Raw genomic sequence first — 15,915 nt, forward strand, 5'->3', positions numbered from 1 at the left:
TTGTAAAAGTGTGAATGGATGAGACATAACAATCTCATACCAAAGGATCTGGGAAGTTCATCCCAGGGCATGGTACCTCTGGATGGCTCCCAAAAAGGGAGCATCTCTCATTTATAACTCGTCAGTATACACTACCCTTTCACCAGGTTGATCTAGATTCTTGGTGACATTTTTAGGCCCAAAAACAACAGTAAAGAAGTTTGGTCTTTTCTAAACTCCTCTGCCACATTTTTGTAATGATGGCAGTAATAGATTTAAAATAAAACCTCAGCCAAGGTTTAAACATTGTTACACCTGAAAAACTTGTGACAAGTATCCATTAGGTTTAAATACCATATAGCAGACTGATTTGAATCCTACTGATAGTGGGATGGTTTGTTATTGTAATTAAATGAGCAATTATGACTTTGGAGATTTTGATACTCTTTGAATGTATATTACCAATTATATTAATGTTCTTTCTACAAAAAAAAAACCTGTTAGTTTGTGAAAATCATTTGCAATCACAGTGGATCATGGCCAGGTTTGAAGGAGGACATGGATCTAATTTTTTGTTGAGAAACCATTGTATTGAACCTTTCCTAAACTGATACACTAAAGATATATATATCTATATATATATATATATATATATATAGATATATATAGATATAGATATAGATAATTTTTATTTTTAAAACATTTTATTATTGTTTTTTCTTGCATATGCAATATACAATTTCAGTTTTATTTTTTCTCTCCATGTATTTGAAGTACACGTCAACATTATTGAAAAGGCTTTTCTTTAATTATTTTTTTATTTTGCAGTAATATAAGTTTAAAATACATTTGTCCTAATGTCAATGCATACCCCAAAAGTTTTAGACTATAAAAATAATAACTTTGATTATTTTTTTTTAAATTATGAGACTTTGCCTAATGATTCTGTATGATTCCAGAAGAAAATACAAAAAGAGCCATTACACAGTGCCAAAAAATCACAAAGCTGCTTGCATGGTGTCAATGGAACACAAGGTTAAAAAGGACCATACCAATCCAGGTAGAACTGATGAACTTCTAGGCCAATACGAAAGGACTTGTACCTACTGCGAGACTTGAGGTTGTGGCTCTTGAAATATATTAAGATCCAGGATGCCTGGTTTCCATATTCTTTGTGAAATACTCACAGTTTGGCTATCATCCTGGCTCCCCCTATCCCTGAGAGTGAAGGTAAAATCAGACCAAGGAATGACACTTCTCTATCACAAAAAAAAATCTAGTCCTTTTTTCTCTTTTATTGTATGGAAACTTCCTGTATTCTTGCCTGCAAATGGGTAAGTGAAATATTACTGCCTTTGTCCTACAGACCTGTGGTATAGAAATTACTTTGATTAGGCCATGATTCAAGGACCTGTTATAGGCTTATTTTCCTTAAATTTTTTACACATAAGACTTTTATGGTCTATATTTCATCCAGAAGTTATTTTTTCTCTTTTATTTGGATTTTTTTATGCTTTTGGTTTCTCTTGCCAATTGATTCATATACCTCATAACTAAGACATGCATATTTAAGTGATCCCTGTGTTTTTCAACACCCTCTTCAGAGGGGAATGTATTATTATTCTAAACTGCAAAGTTTAAATTATTTTTGAGAGTAATTTTAGGATAAGAAACATGCTACCCTTTTGAATCCAGAAAGTGAATTGTTTGAAGAAGACACCATGAAGATGCTTCCAAAGACCACACACTGCACCAGAAGATGCAGAGTAAACTTTGGGATGGGGTAATTTAAACTATGTGAGGTTGAATGCATTTGTTTTGTATGTATACTCTTATGCCAAAGGCGACTTCCCCTTAACTGGCTTTTTGTCAATGCACCTCACAATCATTGATATTGTTCTCTTTTCCTCTTATCCTCAAATTATTCTAATTTCAAAGTTGGTCATATTTACAAGATCCATTGGAGAGACTAGTCTTCCATGAATCTCAGGGCGGGGGGGATGTATAATTGAATATCTGTTACCCTAAAAAATGAACTACATTTCCCAGGAGCCCACTGACTTCAATATTCCCATAAACAGGGGATATTAGGGAGGGACATGGAGGGTCTCCCCTCATTGGCATGATGAAAGCAAGCTTTGTGGCAGTAAGGTAGACATTTGAACTGACTGATAAGCCATGGGCATGTGGTGTTTGTTGTATATACTCTTTATTCCTTTATTTCTAATGATCGTTAATAAATCTCCAAAAATATAATGTTTTTATTATTGAGATTTAATGTTAATTTTTACACTGGTACAGAATGAGTTTTTGACATCTTTGTAGCTCTCTCCATGTCTTAAAATCTATAAGGTGCTGATCTAGGCCATAAATGATTTTAAATATGTAGTATGAGATTTAAAGAAATAATTTTTAGAAATATATATGTAATAGATTTTATAAAACAATCATGGCCCAACTTGGTAATATCTACTTTCTCTTTGATATTATAGTGTTAGGAGGTTTTAGTGATTTTATTTTATTTTTACTTAATAAGCATTTTAAGGCATTGCAATGTGACTACAAAATTGGATAGAGAAAAATCCTTTAAAAATATGATGCAGTCATACAAATCATCAAAGGACTTTATATTACTGAATGCCACACTAATGTGAGTCACATGAAAATTTTTCAAAGGCTATCCATTTATGTGGTAGACAGAAAGAATTTTGAAAGATCTGGATGATTATCCTTGAACTGTAGCATGATTAATATTTTTAACTTATTGGTTTAGATGTTAAGACTGTAAGCAAAAGTATTATAGCTCTGCATTTTTTCATACTGTTTTTAGGTCAACACATTTGAAGAATCGATTTTTGAGGCTTTATTCTATTTTACTGTGTAGAAAATAAAACTTTAAATATAGTACATAAAAATAGCATGAAAATATAAAATCAAATAATCCTAGTCGACTGTTCATTTAAAGGCATAATAGTATACCATATTTCTTATTAACATATGTAATCTTGAAATGTGTACTGAATTTTATTTTGTCCTGTTCTCACAATGTCCTTTGGATTTTCTCCCTCTCTACTCCATAGACACCACCTTAATTCAGGCTTTTTTTTTTATCTCTCTCACAGACTATTTAAATAACTGCCTGTTTGGTGTTCTTGAATCCAGTTTCTCTACTCTCTAATCCATCCTCCAAAACAACTGTCACAAATGATCTTCATAAATCATAGCTTTTACTGAATTCCTTCCAGCTCCAAAATTTCCTGTTTCTCAGATAAAATAGAAATACCTCATATTGATATTTAAAGAACTTTGTAACCTGGTGTCAAACTGTCTTTCCAGATATATATTTACATAGTTATTTTTATACCTTCTCTTTCTAGTAAAATTATCTCTTTTCTGCTCCCTCATTGGGCATTTCATTCCCCATACATTTATGAAGTTTGACTACAGATTTTGAATTCACTCCATTGTACTTCCAGGTTTTTAGAATCCAGAGTTTCTGCCATTCCCCAATCCACATATGGTCAAGGAACATGAAGAGGCAATTTTCACATGATGAAATCAAAACTATCAATAAACACATAAAAAAGTGTTCTAAATCCCTCCTGATTAGAGAAATGCAAAATAAAACAACTCCAAGGTATCACCTCATACCTAGAAGAATAGGTAATATGACAGCAAATGAAAGTGACAAATCTGGAGGGGATGTGGCAAAATTGGGACACTAATACACTGCTGATGGAGTTGTGAATTGGTCGAAGCATTTAAGAGGACAATTGGGAACTATGTACAAAGGGCTTTAAAAGAATTCCTTCCTGTTGACTCAGCCATACCACTGTTGAGTTTTTACTCTAAAAAGATAATAAGGGAAAAAGACTTGCACAAAAATATTTATAGTCTCACTGTTTGAAGGGACAAAAAACTGGTAAATGAGGGGATATCTATCCCTCTATTGAGTGATGGCTGAACAAATTGTGGGATCTGATGGTGATGGAATGCTATTGCTCTGAAAAGAATAATGAACTGTAACAAAGGATGTTATTTAGAACTTATGGTAACTCTAATATTCTAGAATCCAATATCCTCATTTTACAAATGAGAAAACTGAGGCATAGGGTCAACCTACTATTCAGTAACTGAACCTGAATTTGAAACAGAGTCCTGAGTCCAAGTTCAGTTCTCTACCTACCTATTACAACTCCATACTACCTCAATTATACCAAAGAAACCTATCCCATGTACAAATTAGTGGAGAAGGGAGAGAAGAATAATGTCCAGAATATTGTCTTTGTATCTTTGAGGTTCTACATGCAAAGCAATTTCACAATAATCTTTCTTAATTACCCCCCAATATCATTGTTTTGGATGAATATCTCTGTACATATGTATAAATATACAGGCTATTGATTACAAATTTAAAATTTTATCTATGAATTTAAAATGGGCTGATCACAATTGTGTTTTTAAGAACATAGATGAAGAGGTAGGAGCCCTAAGGTCAAGTTCCAGGACTATCATGAATAAGATTTGGTACCTTGAGCAATTCACTCCCCCTGTATCTGAGTCTCAGTTTCTTTATCTTAAAAAAGAAAGCACTGAATTAAATGATGCCTAAAATCTCTCCCCATAATTCTAGGATTATATCAATTCCACAATTATGATTATATCAACTCAATGATTATAATTATATAAATTATAGTAATTAATTGTGTCAATGGTGGAGAAAAGGTCCTGAAGAATCTAACTGCAGAATATATTAGGCACTCACAGACTGTCCAGTGTATGAGAGAAATGCTATCTCATAGAATTCGACATGGTTGTTGTTTTCCTTTGTATGTGAAGAAGAACAAAATTAAACCACTGGTGAAGTCTTTTGACTTGCACATTAATTGCATTGAAGTCCAGTGGCAAGACAAAAGCCAAGATAGCTGTTGATGACTCAGGATATGATGGATGACCTTGGCTCCTTTAGTGTCTAACCAAGTTCTAAGCATTCCACAATCCCTGCTTGTGCTGTCTTGATAACTGTTGGGACAAGTTGTCCTCATCTGCCCTTTCCTTCAGAAGTCTTCACTTTCCTGTGATTGACATTCCCCTAACTCACTGACAGATTTGAGGCTTGTTATACAGAAATGAAGTCACTCTATATAAGATTCCTAAATACCTAATTTACTTCCCAATAGCAAACTTTTCAATATATTCTACAGTAGACCTTCTAAGCACTTCTATGATAGAGGCTATTTAAGTGTTTACCTGAGTCTTTCAATGTATTTAAACAAACGTGAAATGATTTCTAGGAAAGCTAGGTGGAAGATTGGATAAAATGCTATGCCTGGAGTCAGATAGACCATTCCTGAGTTCAAATCTGACCTAGACATTCACTAGTTGTGTGACTTTGGGCAAGTAACTTAACCCTGTTTGCCTCAGTTTCCTTATATGCAAAATAAGCTGGAAAAGGAAATGGTAAACCACTCCAACACATTTTCCAAGAAAACCTTAAATGGCGTCATGAAGAGTTGGATAGGGCTGGAAACTCAGCAACAACGATAAAATAAGTGTCTGTAAAGTTATCACGCTAAGTGCTGGTGAAGGTATAGGGAAAAGTACATCATCCTTTTCCTCAAGGAACTTAAAACCTAGTAAAATATAAGACACGTACTGATACTATTGTTGAACGTCTAATGTGTTATGGGAAAGCAGAAGTTCTGAAAGACCTGAGGAAGGAGAATTATATTCATATCAGAGGAAGCTTCCTGTAAAAGGTGGTATTAGAGATGAGTGTGGATGCATATAGATGGATGAAATGAATGAAAAAAATTATGTGTCAAGCACTAACTTTAATATTTACCATACTGTATTATGGGATTATAAAATAAGTTATAGAAAAGGGCAATCAAGTGACAAAATGAAATGACAGAGATTAAAAGATTTCTTAGAATTTCATTAACTGGAAGGGACCAACTCATGCTAGAACAAGAATCCTGTCTACAGTGCACTTATCGTTATGACATCTAATCCTTTTTTGAAGACTTTTATTAACAGTGAAAGTACCATTTCCCATGCCTGCATATTCCACTTTTATATATCTGATGGGAATTCTTTCTTTACATCAAGCTGAATTTTGCTTCTTTTCAGCTTCTAACTGCTGCTCTTTGTTCTGCCCTTTTGGCCAAGCAAAATGAACCCAATCATTTTTTTTTCCACATGATAGTTCAGAGTCTCCAAGACCATCATCATGTCTTCTTTCCCCACTTATCCTATATGAAATGAACTGAGGGAAGACTATTTGAGAGAAGACTACCAATTTGGTAGGTTTGTGAATAACATAAAAGGATGTTGTGTGAGAAGGGAAGATGACATTAGAATTATTTTTCTTCTGGTTGTTCATTTTAAAAGTATCCCATTTTCATCACCAAATAGGGTGTTAAGACTAATACAAATCTCTGTCATACAGCCAAAATGGAAAATTTACAAATCTCAGTTTAAAATATATTGTTTTACTAATATCAAGATTTCCACTTAAATTCCTTATATTGTTGGGTTCTTTTTCTATTGAAAATATAGCTAACCCTAACAAATAGAACCATAGAACTTGCCAAGTCATAATTACTCCATTGCAACATACCAAAAGGAACCCTTGCAGTACACGAGGAACTTTTAAAAAGATCACATTATCTGACGTTTTAAAGTATTTTACTTTGGTCACCAATAAGAGTGTGGTTCCAAATTAAACCTATATACCTCAAATTATTCTTGTTTCCCTTCTATTCTAGAGTTATCATCATCCAATGAAGCTATTAAGTTTTACAACCTTCAGATTTAAAGGTGAAATGCTTTTAAAACTACATATTTTTGATAAATATTTTCCCTTCATTTGAGCTAATATGGCTTTGCATGTATATCAAAGTAAAACAAAAACAGATTAAAACAATTTCCTTCATTCTATCAGAGTTTCCACAGAGTTAGCCTAGGCTTATCTTGGAAGGATGTAGAGTTAAAAAGTGATTATGAATTGCTTATTTAAGATACATTTATTAAAACCTGAAATAGGATGAAAGTTGCCATATTTTATAAATGTTATTCATCTCAAGCTTTCCATAAGCTTCCATCAATCCTAATCAATTTCCAGATGCACATTCCTCTGCCAAAACTGTTCCAGGGCCTCTATTATATGTTCCCTATAATTAACTATCTATTGTACACAAGTTAGACACTGTTTGACACAAGCATTTATTCATAGTTCATGGAAGATTCCACACTTTTAGTGTCAGGCAGCTAGGACTACTCAGTACTACTAATTACTCTGAATATAAAGATTTTAATTCTGGATTCTAATCCATGGTCAGAATGTATTTGCTTTGGAATAAAGTTTCACAAAGACTATAATGACATTTATCTGCTACATAAACGATCTAGAGGAATAGTGCTCCATAAGGGTAAATATAGCAATCTACAGTAGAAAGAGATAGGACCTCATAGCCAGTAAGATCTAGATTCAAATCCTACTTCAGATCCACACTGCCTGTATGGTCTTGGCCATTGCTTTACCCCTTGACTTGTCTTCTGGGCAACTCTCTAAGGCAAGAATTTGAAGAGAAGATGTCATCTGGAAGTGACAGAGGGATTGCTCTCATCTTGAATATCCCTGCATCACTGAAATACCATATTAAGTCTTTATTCCTCCATGTGAAAAACTCCTAATTTGTGTTTTGAAGAGACAAGCTTAATATTTCTTCCTGAAACTGTTTCTAATAAGCTGTAGAATATTCCTCTGTCATTTTTGTTACTAAATGCCACAGTGGACAGAGGGCTGGAACTTAAGAGGGCTGGAGTTTAAATCCATACCATATACTTTTTATTTGTTTAACCTGGGAAAATAACTTAACTCTTATCTGCCTCAGTTTTCTTATCTGCAAAATAGAGATAATAGTAACCCCTTTCTTCTAGTGTTGTTGTGAGGATCAAATAAGATAAACAAATTTGTAAAATATTTTGTAAACATTAAAGCACTATTTAATTTTTTTGTTTGTTTATTTATTTAATTGCTTTAGGATATTGCTCCATGGTTACATGATTCATGTTTCTCTCCCGAACCAATGAGCAATTCCACTGGGTTTTACATGTGTCATTGATCAAGACCTATTTCCATATTATTAATATTTGCACTAGAGTGATTGTTTAAGAATTTCCATCGTTAATCATATCCCCATCGAACCATGTGATCAAGCAATTGTTTTTCTTCTCTATTTCTACTCCCACAGTTCTTTCTCTGGATGTGAATAGCATCCCTTCTCATAAGTCCCTCAGAATCTGTCCTGTATTATTACATTGCTGCTTGTAGAAAAGTCCATTACATTCGATTGTGCCACAGTGTATCCGTCTCTGTGTATAAGTTTCTCCTGGTTCTGTTCCTTTCATTCTGCATCACTTCCTGGAGGTTGTTCCAGTTCCCATGGAATTCCTCCAGTTTATTATTCCTTTTAGCACAATAGTATTCCATCACCAACAGATTTCCAATTTGTTCAGCCATTCCCCAATTGAAGGGCATCCCCTCATTTTCCAATTTTTTTTTCCACCACAAAGAGTGCAGCTATAAATATTTTTGTGCAAACCTTTTTTTTTCCTTATTATCTCTTTTGGGTACAAACCCAGCAGTGGTATGACTGGATCAAAAGGCAGACAGTCTTTTAGGGCCCTTTGGGCATACTTCCAAATTGACTTCCAGAATGGTTGGATCAATTCACAACTCCACCAGTAGTGCATTAATGTTCCAATAGTCCCATATCCCCTCCGACATTTATTACTTTCCTTTGCTGTCATGTTAGCCAATCTGCTAGGTGTGAGATGGTACCTCAGAGTTGTACAGCACTATTTAAATCCTAGACATTATTAAGATTACTATTATTATATAAAGTAAATTACTTAGGTGATCATGATGGATATGTTCTTCCATTCATAGGCAGTGCTTTCTTTTCTGAGGTTAGTACAGCTTTAATACTTATCCATTCATTTATTATTTCAAGAATAAATTATTAAGCACCTACTTTGTTCATCAGTATATTAGGCATTACAAATAACATAAAAGTTGTAGACATTGTTTTTATCTTCAAGTAATTCACAGTCTAGTTGTAAAAACAAAACAAACATGATATTTTAGCAATAACTTCTAGTCATTAATATATGCATGTGTGTCTTTCTCTTCAACCAAAAATCAATTTTCTAGCTACACCATTTTCAAATTAGAAGAGACTTCAGTGACCATCAAATCTAGTAATCGCCTATAAAAGAATTCCCTCTACACAATGCTTGAATGGTTGGTTATCCATTTTTTCCTGGAAGACATCTATTGATCAGCAACCTACTCCCTCCTAGGGCAGCTCTTTTTGCTGTCTAACCTTGCCTTCTACCATTTGTAACTATAAAATTACTTTATGAATCTAAATGTAAGACTGTACATTTATCCCTTTGAATTTTCATCTAATTTGACTCCACTCAACATTTTAACATATCTCCTAAACTTTTTTGGATCCTAATATTATGTTATAAAATATGAGCTGTGTCTATAGAAGAGAATGCAAATTAAAGAGGAAGAAAAGAAATGTGAAGAGAATAATTTATGTAATACCTACTACGTGAAGGCACAGTTAAAAGCATTGTTTGAAAATATTATTTCATCTGTGTTATTTGTAAATGTAATAAATAGACCATTTCTGCCTTTATCCAAGTCATTGATACAAAAGGCTAAGCACACATCTTTGATCCACTAGCAACTTCCTTTCACACTAACTGAATAAAATACTTTACTAAAATTCAGCAAATTAAAAATGAAATTAAAAGAGATTCATTAAATACCTACTTTGGTGTCAGGTAATGTGCTTAATATTCTTTAGAGGGATTTTTTGGGGGAAAAGCAGTCTTTGCACCTTTGAAGCAATTCACAGCATATAATTGGGAGAAATAATAAGTAAAAGAAAAAAAACTATATCCAGGAAAAAGTTCATACACACTCTGCATACACACATTCATATACCTACATTTATGTACATATGCATATGATTGCATATATGCATGCATTCATTCATATACACATGCATAACAGGGTATAGCAACTGAGAATATCAGGAAAAATTTTTTGTAGAAGATTATATTTGGACAAATTCTTGAAGAGAGAAATGGATTCTACAAGGCAGAAGTGAGGAGGGAGTACATTCAAGGTAAGAGAGGGAGCCAAGACAAATGCACAGAGTTGAGACTGGAGTTCATGGGTATAGAAGAGAAGGAAAGGTCAATACATGTATTTTTTCAGAGCCCTAAAAGATACAAGAAAATGGAAGGGAGATAATCCCTGCCTGGAATAAAAAAATAGTCACACATGAAAAATTTGGAGGAGTCATAACAAATAAACAAGTAAATAGTGGTAGGGTGATAGAGACAACATGTCTAAGTAGTAAGGAAAGATGTATGTATCTCTCCCTCTCTCTTTCTCTCTCTCGCTCTCTTTCTCTCTCTTTCTATCCATCTATGTATTTACATATCTATGTATCGATATATATATATATGTATATATATATATATATATATTTCCTCCAAAATTTAAGAGAAGTGAAGCAAAAAAGCCTAATTCAACAGAGAATTACTCCTTTTCTTTTCTTGAAGCAAAAAAAAAAAAAGCAAATTCTCTCTGAGATTGTATCTCAAAGGAGCAAGGAATGCTTTTTAAAAATATATCCTGGGAGAAAACCCCCAACCACTAACTTTACCATTAGATACTTGTCTAATGGGGTAAGTTTTCAGAGCTTGAAATGAATACATTCATAAGACAAACTCTTTTCTTATCTCTGGCTGATTAACTAAAGATCTTCTTTACCTTATTTGGTCATCTGTTTAAAAAAAATGGCAAAATTGGTCACAGGTCAAGGACTGGCACACTAATCATGAACATGAGACTGCCATATAAATGAATAAATCACGAAAAGCTCCTGACAGTAGCACTCTCAACTTAGTGTCTTAAGTAAGCATTTAATTTTGATTTACTAAGGTAGCTACTGCATGTTAATTGAATAGTGTTATTAGATATATGCAAGATATAAGTTAATTATATGTCACTTAAAATGGTTATTGTGAGAACATACATTAATGGTTCCACTATTGGCTGATACCAGGGCATCATTAATGCATTTGGAGGCCAAAGCAGTTTGCAGTGACAATTGTTTGTGAAAGGTTAGAATGGACACAATGAGTTATGATTCATGGATCCCATTGTAAAATCCTAAAAGTCAGTTGCAGATGCTTGTATTTTTTTTTTCTTTTAGAAAAGTTGGGGCTTTGTTTTAAAAGAAAAATAAATAACATAAGGTCCATAAAACTCTTTTGATCTATATATTTCCAAAACAAGGCAAAACATTGGGTTTTTTTGTCCTTTTTCTTTTCCCAAAATTACTCTCTGTTTTCATTTCATCATTTACAATTTTTCATTTTAAACTTCATTTTTTAAAGAATATGAAAACAATACCACCTGTTGCCTTTATTTAAATGCAAGTATAAGGTATCCATGGTCATAAAGCATTTATTTTGATATGTGATCATCCCGAAGAGGCAGGAGATCCAGGTTCTAGTCTCTCCTTCTAACTGGAGCAAGATCTCCTCAAGAGGAAAAAATAGATCGTTTATGTTTTTTGTTTCTCATTTGCAACCAATGCACCAAGCCCAGTGTACAAAGAATAGTAGATGCTTAACAAATGCTCATTTATTGATTGGTTGAGCAGGGCCCCCAAACCATTTGAATCTTGGTTTTCTTTTCAGAAAAAAATGATAGTAATAATGTTTTTTTTTTTAACTATATAACTACACAGTGGTTGCATCAAATTAATTCTTAAGGTCCTAGTAGCTCTGAGATCTTTAATTAGAGGTCATTAGGCTCACTAGTGGTCCATGTAATATACAAGTTTCTCCTTTCCAAGTTTTAATAATTATTGCATGTAACTGATTGTTGTTTATTCATTAAGTCACTTGTACCCAGTTATTTTCATCAATATATATTTTACATTGATATTGTCATTATATTCCCATGTAATACTACACTACTCTTGACTTGGTAATATGCAAAGAATTGTGTAGGCTTATCATCTTTCTTGATTACATGTAATGAAGGAATCACATTGTCTTTAGGACTAATAGGGATGATCTAACCTCTGATTTGTTTTAAAAGAAATGCAGAAATTAAGTATTTAGTAACTTGACCAAAGGCAGAGACACTTAAGACTAGAACCCAGCCCACCTAAATCCTAATGTAGCATTTTGGTTGCTTTAAAGAAAATATTAAATTATTATTATGCCACTTTATTTTGGGAGATATATTATATCAAGGAAATGGCAATTACCAGAAATAAGTCTATTCACTACCTTATAAAACTATATTATTTATACAACCTATATTAAATTACCTGCCTTCTTAGGAAGGTAGGAAGGATGGCAGGGAGGGAAAGAACAAAGATTACAAAGTGTCAGCAAACAAATATTAAAAAATTATTTGACATTTAATCTGGAAATAATATTAATTTGTTATAAAAATCCATATAATTTTCATTCAAAAACCCTGCTGGACTATAAACTAATTATGTGATCATCCCGAAGAGAAAATTATGACTATTCTATATAATTGATGGGATTATTTCAATCAACTTTATTTCTAGTCTCTATAAAAAGGGAACCAATGAAAAAAATCTATACTTTGCCTCAATTAGCATTAATTAGTCATAGAGTTATTTCTAAATCATACCAGTGACCAGTTTGCATGTACCTAGTAACCTAAAATTAAAATCTACTCTGTTGTACTGCTCTCATTAAATGGTTTACATCTAATCTGTTGCACTTGAGTTAGTGAAGGATATTGTTTTGGAAAGGTAATTAGTGATATTGTTCCTTACAATATATTATCTGCTATAGGAGAGGTTTTTAAAAGGAGCCAGCAAATATTCTAATTGGACTAGCTATTTGACAGCCACTCTGCAAATGATACTGTTAATTATCTTCTGCTTTAACTGGTCAATTAAAACCATACTAAGGATGACCAGCACTGAAGTTGAATGTTTTTAATTGTTGCCTGCCCCTCACTTAGCTCCAGTAGAACTTATCTAGAGAGTCTCCTTTTCACTGAGCAAATCAAATGCTTCCAAATCCACACATCTCCCTTAAAATTTAAGAAACAAGTAATATTCCATGTCATATGGTGACAAGTACAGTTCAAAGTGCCATTATCACTGTTCTCGTGGTGATAATTAATCCCTTCATCATTATCATAATGAGAAACCATGTTCAGAAAATGCTGATTGAAAAACCCAGATATCAAACACAAGTCACTCATGGCCCTATCAGCTAAATTGATTCATACACTTACTGTAGATTAGTACAGAGCCTTCCTAATAATTTATCTTCCCTACTCCAAACTTTTCTAGGCTTCTTATGTTTCACTTCATGATTTTTTAAAATTGTCAGCTCTAAGTTGAAGTACCAGTATTATACTTTTATTCCTTAATTTGTGAGGAATCTTTTGTCTTAATCAGAATCTTTTTTTCTGATTTTGCTTTTTTAATGCAGTTCATACTTTATCTCTTAACAGAAATAATTGGAGTAAATCTGTAACTATCCACAGATGATGAGATTTGTGAACTTTCAAAATTCCACATTACAATTTCATCAAGCCTCAAAGGACAGATAATGTTCACATTGCCTGGTGAGCCAAATAAGCTAGACTAGCCTTTCTAAGGGGCATAAGTCAGACATTATTTTGGGGAAGCTAGATGCAGAATTAGATTTTACTAATTTTTAGTAAGTAGAGTGCTTGGGACTAATGAAGTCAAGGGTATTCCTGGAATGAAATGACTGTTTCCTTACCTTTTCTCTTAACTTCAGTTTCATATATCCAACTTGTAGGACATTTTCACCTGGACACTCTTTAGTTCTTCATTGTAGCTAAAAAAACAAACTCCCCATCTTCCTTCTATTACTAGCATCACCATTTTTCTGGTTACCTTTATTTGAACTCAAACAAGGTTTCAATTGCCTTGGTTATCTATTCTCTTTATATTTTGATGAAAGATTGCTCTGTGTAAGGTTAAGTAGAAGACTCATAGGTGAGGATTCTATAAAACCACTTGCTTGTGCATATGAAGATAGGGAATGAAGTTATGATATTATACTGATTATGTCCCAGAAAATTTATTCTTCATCTTCTTCTTTCTCTTCTTCTTCTTCATCCTTCTTCTCCTTCTATTTCTTTATTAGTCCCTATTCTACCAAATGTGATATTTCGGAAAACTCTTTCAATACTACAAATATTAGGGGGGTGTGTAGACATGATTAGAAGACCTCTAAATAAGTAGTTCTTCCTCACCCCAGTTGGTCAAATTATAATTTAAACTTTATGTTGCCACATTTATAAATTTTAAGAGTAAGAGGCAAAAAACTTTTTCAATATTGAGTGGACTATTAAGATATGAAAGGAACAGAAAAACTGCCTGAAGATTAGCAAAGACAATGTATTTATCCTTGATGTAGAGGACCTACTTATCTTTTTTTCTTCCCACTTATGAAGTGAGCAAATGAAAGAGTCTGAACATTTAAGAACATGAGGACCTACCTTGGTGACTCCATCTAGAAGAAGGTTATAGAGGAAAATCTCATTTCTTGGCCTCCTGTCCCCACCCTGGTGCTTAGTCTGGTGCATACATAAAAACACTAAATAATTTTTTAAATATATTCATTCAAATACACAAATACATATGCAGATATATTTATGGATGCATGAATAGGTGGTTCTGTTTCTTTTAAAAGGTTCTCCTGTCCCTTTGTTCCTCCTTAACATTGACTTCCTCATGGGGAGGAATGTTTCCCTGTCCACAAAAGTTCAAGGGTGTTAGTTCAGGTAGTCATCATGGAGAATCCTTGAGGTTCCATGTTGGAGGCAGAGCCAATGACTGAATGACTTCATGAGGAGACTACCAGAGGATGGAGGCCACGGGTTTCCTTGCTCCACTGCTTCTTCACCCTCAGCTCATTATTCTCAAAGAGGCAGAAGTATAGTTTTGAAATGGGTGACAGATAACACATCATCTGCCCACTGAGGAAAATAATGGAAAGTCCAAAATAGGCTGAAGAATTAGTCAAAGTAGTTAGGAATGTGGTAGACTATTTGGGGAACTGAGGTTTCTCTGATATCCAAGGAAGGGTCAAAGGTAAAGTGAAGTCAATAATCATTGATCAAATGCCTGCTCTGTGCCAAGCACTGTGCCAAGTGCTCTCAATTTCCCAGGTCAAAGCTATATTCCTTATAGAGGCAACAAAATGGGAGAGGGAGTTGGGAGAAAGATGCCCTTCTTCTCCATTAGCAATGTCTTTTGATAGAAGTACGAGTCTCTAGGACATATGTCTTTGTATGTATTCTGAGAGAGGAATCCAAGAACCTGGCTCCCAGGAACCCAATCCTCCTGTGATTGCACAATCTAACTGCTTCTGCAGTTCTTATTGCACTAATTTTTGAACACTTTCAAAATGTTCAAAGATTCCAGGATAAGAAGCTAATTATTTAGCTAATCTTCTAGTTAAGGATTATATAAAACAAACACATTAGTGAGGGCTTATGCTCCATAGTTTTAGAATTATAGATCCATAGAGTACCTGGAACCTATGTTAGCGGTCATCCTTTTGTGAAACTACAGTTGTTGAATCCATTTCCTTCAGGTGATTTTATGGACGTGCGCCACTACCGCTTCTTGGAGCCACAGGTGGGAATCGGGTGAGAGATGGACAACAACAGGGAATCAGCAGCCCTGAAAATGGCCAGCAAGCCCTCACACCAAAGGTGTTAGTCCTCCTGGAACAGCCAGGAGTGTCATAGTGCAATAAACACTGCCCCTCCCAGTGCATATGCTAAGTCCTATC

Source organism: Monodelphis domestica, chromosome 4 (genome assembly GCF_027887165.1).
Source record: "Monodelphis domestica isolate mMonDom1 chromosome 4, mMonDom1.pri, whole genome shotgun sequence".
Classification (NCBI taxonomy): Eukaryota; Metazoa; Chordata; class Mammalia; order Didelphimorphia; family Didelphidae; genus Monodelphis; species Monodelphis domestica.